This window comes from Enhydra lutris, unplaced genomic scaffold (genome assembly GCF_002288905.1).
Source record: "Enhydra lutris kenyoni isolate GAN:26980312 unplaced genomic scaffold, ASM228890v2 scaffoldscaffold84, whole genome shotgun sequence".
NCBI classification, from domain to species: Eukaryota; Metazoa; Chordata; class Mammalia; order Carnivora; family Mustelidae; genus Enhydra; species Enhydra lutris.
In genome coordinates this window covers 4,560,704-4,565,907 of record NW_019154168.1, presented here as the reverse complement: position 1 = coordinate 4,565,907, position 5,204 = coordinate 4,560,704, and positions in this window count along the sequence as shown.

Below are 5,204 nucleotides of genomic sequence, written 5' to 3'. Positions count from 1 at the left end.
GGAACTAGAGGGTATCATGCTTAGCGAAGTAAGTCAATCGGAGAAAGACAACTATCATATGATCTCCCTGATATGAGGAAGTGGAGATGCAACATGGGGGGCTAAGGGGGTAGGAGAAGAATAAATGAAACAAGATGGAATTGGGCGGGAGATAAACCATAAGTGACTCTTAATCTTACAAAACAAACGAGGGTTGCTGGGGGGAAGGGGGTTGGGAGAAGGGGGTGGGGTTATGGACATCAGGGAGGGTATGTGCTATGGTGAGTGCTGTGAAGTGTGTAAACCTGGCGATTCACAGACCGTACCCCTGTGGATAAAAATATATAATATGTTTATTAAAAAAAAAAAAAAAGAAAGCCTTGGATGTGTCTCCACATTGTTCTTTCCTTTCCTCTTTTTAGCCTTCACTTAATCATTTCCAAATATGCTATTTTTTTCCCTAGAAGAAACCTTCTTTGTAATTGCGACATTTCAACATTTTACTCATGCTTGATGACTAGAACTTGCCTAATCCTGCTTTTAAGTGCCTAAACATGAAGAGTTCTACCTGTGCCTCCAGATATAGATACATTCACGAATCTAGTCATTAATTTTGATTATTTATGTACCAAGCACTGTGACAGGCTCTCAACAAAGAGTGGAAGGCAACACACATGAAGCCTAGTGGGAGAAAAGACATGAATCAAATAATCACCCAACTAGTTACATATAATTACAAACTGCATTAAGTATTATGAAGGAGAATTACAGGATACTCAAGAACTTTTAACTGAGGAACTGACCTATTCTGGGAACCACAGAAACTTCCCTCGGGGATAGTTACATTGGATCACATGGTGAAAGATAGGCAAAGCATTCCAGGAAGAGAGCACAACATGTACAAAGGCTATGAGGTGCAAACGGTCATGGGCTATTCAAGGATCTGAAAGAAAGTCAGTCTGGTTTGGGCTTAGAGGGGAAAAAGAGAGAGATTTAAAAAAAGAAGAAGAATAAAGAAAGAAATTGCTGCAGAAGGACACATTTACTATATTTTGCAAAATCCTGGAAACTAGGTTTGGGATCTGAATATTTAACCTAAGAGAATTTGGAGGCAATTGTGTGTTTTGAGTATATGACTTGATCAGATTTGTATCTTCAAAAAGCACTATAGTTTTCAAGTGGCAAGAGTGGGATCCTGGAAACCATTAAAGGAGATGATTATAACCTAGCACCAGGCGGTGATAGAGAAGTAGAGAAATGGGAGAAGTCTGGAGATATTTGCAAGGCTACACTGAGAGCACTCAAAGCAACAAGGCTGAAGTCGTCAGGGGTGATTCTAGAGCCGGGCTGCCTGATATGAATCCTAGCTCTGACACTGGTTGGCTCTGTGACTTTAAACCATTTCATTAACCTTAGCCTTGATTTTTCATTTCTGTAAAATGGGCAAACATACTGGTACTTCCCACCCAGGATTGCTGTGAAAACTAAATACTTAAAAGATAAGTCCTCCAGCACGCTGGTTGACACATGCAAGTTCTCTAGGAATGTTTGATGTTATCAAACATTGGGGAGGGGAGTGTAGATGGGGAAGAGGAGTTGTCTTAGAAATGTATCTATTGCCTTCAAACCTGGCTCAAACTGGTTTAGACTGAGTCATCCAGGGGCCTGAAATTGCTAAACTCTAAACTAGGACCAATCTACAAAAAATGACTGTGCATTTGCCTAATGGGAAAATCTTTTTTTTTTTCTATATCAGAACCAAAAAAGAAAATTAATCTTCCCTCAACAAGTGATTAAAAACAAAAAACCATTATTTTTCCAAGGAAAGTTGAACACCAGAAGGTCAAAATCACAAGCATCTGCCAGATATCCCAGAGCACACATATTAAAATTACATAAGAGAATTTTGGAACAATGAAAAAATAAAATTAAAAAAATAATAAAATAAAATTATATAAGAAACTGTTTCTGGGGCAATGAAGATAGAAAGCTCGATAGAAAGCTATGGAGACACTCTCATTCATCCATTATTTCAGGAGCTATTTCTGAAATGCCTATAATATGTCAAGTGATTCACCAGGTGCAGAGATAGAGAAGTGACCACGACACACAGATCGGATTCCTATCTGCCTACAGGTTAATGTGGGAGACCGATGATAAGCAAAACTCAGAAGATTCTTTAAAATTAATCTCTATCTGAAATTAACAAATGGAAGAAAAGAAGTAAAATTGATAAACTAAAAAAAAAAGACAAAATTAAGAAAATTTACTGAATATGAGAAAGGCTGTATTTCAGATGTCAATAGCAAATATTATATTAAAATACCAAGAGTAATGTCATTAAAGTCAGGAAAACATTATAGTTGCTTGTCGTTGCTATTTAGCAATGCTTGGTATATTCTAGCTATTGCAACCAAACAAAAAGGAAATGGGTTAAAAATACTGGGAAAGAACTATTTTTAGATGCTTGCCTACCTAAAAAATGAAACACCATTAAAAAAAACCTATCAGTGCTATGAGACAATATAATAAGATGGCAGATACAAGATAACTATGTAAACATCAATGGCTTTCTTTTATACTAGAAAAATTCAAAATGGAAGTGAAAAAATCTTATTTCACTTATATCACACTAATGATAAAGTCTTTAAAATATGTATGAATAAATTAAATAAGAAAAGTAAAACAAAAGTAAAATCTCACATAAAAAATCATAAAAATACTATTATAAATACTATAAATATAAATAATATAAATATATACATAATATAAATAATATAAAATACTATTATAAATCATAATAAAATAACTTCATGTTATATAATATGCTCATGAAAAGGCTGAACACAGACATACTTTATATTCCTGGGTGAAAAAACAACATGTTAACAATATCTGCCCTTCCCAATAAGGAATTACTTGAACTCCAAGCAGAATCTGAATGAATGGATGCTTTTGTTTTTGCTTTGGTGGAATGAAAGGTTTGAAGGGAGGGTGGTTGTTTTGGTGGTGGTGGATTTATCCTAGTGCAATAGAATTAGATGAAGCATTAAAAGTACAATAGGAACATAGTCTTAGTTTCCTATTAAAATGATCATGTCAGCTGCTACATGGAAAATGGATTGTATGTGTTTGTGGCAGGAGGAAGAGCCAGCTTAATGTGGGGAGCCTAGTTAGGAAGAGTGAGAAGGCTAAGGCAGTTAACAGGTTAGAAATGGATCATGGTGACAACAGAGGCAACAGAGAGAAATGGGTTCTTGAGATGTAGTGACCCCCAGTAGAGAGTTATCATGAGACAGATTGCCAAGGAGCATTAAAGAAAACATCAGTAAAACTTGGGCATCTCAAAAGAAGTTGCAGAAATGATGAGAAGACTTTTCTCTCAACCACAACTAGCTAAGGACTTTCAGCATTCCTTATGAAGAAGAAACTAGAAATTAATAATGGAATTATCATTTGCTTTTGCTGTGTAGATTATGTTTCAGTGAAATGCTTAAAACTTGTTCATATTATGGGGCGCCTGGGTGGCTCAGTTGGTTGGGCATTGGACTCTTTGATTTCAGCTCAGGTCATGATCTCAGGGTCGTGGGATCGAGCCCCGAGTTAGGCTCCACGTTCAGTGTGGAAACTGCTTGGGATTCTCTGTCCTTTTTCCTCTGCTCTCCCCCATTCCATGCATGTTTTATAAATAAATAAATAAATAAATGAATAAATCTTTAAAAAATTGTTCATATTATTGATGGCATTCCTTGGGAACTACTTCAGGGTTACAAGAACAACTTGTTTTCTAGTCAAAGTGCAAGTGAAATTGCCAACTACATAAAGTAATATTTTTCTTGCGAGTGTAGCACTTGAGAAATAACACTAAATTGGTCTCATGAGAGAGAAGTTTTTTTAAAAAACTAATTGTGAATGTAATCTAATCTTAAATTTTACAACCTGGTTTTCCCACAGAATTGTGTTTATATTAGGTCTAGGTGTCTTGTGTTAGGTCTAGGTGTTTATATTAGATGTCTAGGACTATTATGACTTTTCCTTTTGTTCTGACACCATCACATCCAGGATTTGTGTTTACTAAGAATAAGTGTTCATGCCTTCTACAGACAAAAATGGAAATTCATAAGGTTGATAGAGCTAAATAGAAAAATACAGGATCTCAAGGAGACATCTGATGAACATTCGTGATAACCCAACAGAAACTGATTTAGTGCAATGGCCTTACTACCCTTAGAGTTTCTTCCATTTTTTTAAATAAAAAACAAGTAAATATTACTAAATCAACTGTTTCCATGATACCATTTTGGAAGGAAAATAATTTAACACCACCACATACATTATTTGACTTGTTATCCTTGTTATATTTAGCATTAGCATTATATAAATGTATGTTTGATAAGCTCCTGCATAGTATATATACCCGTGTTTAATATGAAATCACTATGTAAAAATATTTGGCAATACTTTACATGCTGAATGTGGTGGAGAAAAAAAGTAAGCCTGTACTTGATATTCTAACTTCTACACCAGTGTCCCTGCATCTAAGCAGAGGTTAGAGGAAAGGGAGCCTAATGACAGCCAGCTAATGGTCTTCTGAGTTGAGACCCAGCAGGAGGCAGGTTAGCTTGAGCTGCACTGCCTTTAGTCAGCCTCATGCGTCTACACTGCAGTCTCTGCCTTCTGAGAAGCAGGATTTGGGAGACAGTGTAGAAGGGACATGCAAACATTCTCTTCTTGAACCCTCACAACATCCTCATGAGGTAAGTATGATCACCCCTGTGTTACAGGCTAGTAAGTAATCCAGTTCTCACTGAGATGACCCCAACTCCGAAGCCCTTATTTTTAACCATTTCACTACGCTACCTCTCTAACAGTCTTCTGGTAAACAGACAGCATTTGGCTTCTGTTCTTAGCAGTTTTGCTCTCATCTTCAGACACCTTTGTTCTAGATTCTAAATTTTTAACTGATTTTAAAAAATAGTCATATTGATTTTATTGAAAATTTAATGGGAAAATGGAGGATGGGTGTACATTGACAAAAACATCACAAAATGTGATTGAACTTCTCAGGGTGACTAACTCTTTCCTGAGAGAAATCTCTGCCTTATCTTTTGCTCAGAATTGCATTCTTTCACCTCCTTATTCACAGGGGCTAAAGCTGCTCTTCTGAATCTCTTCATCTTTTATACTCTATTTAGTGAAAGAAGAGTTTAAAATAAAACCAGAGG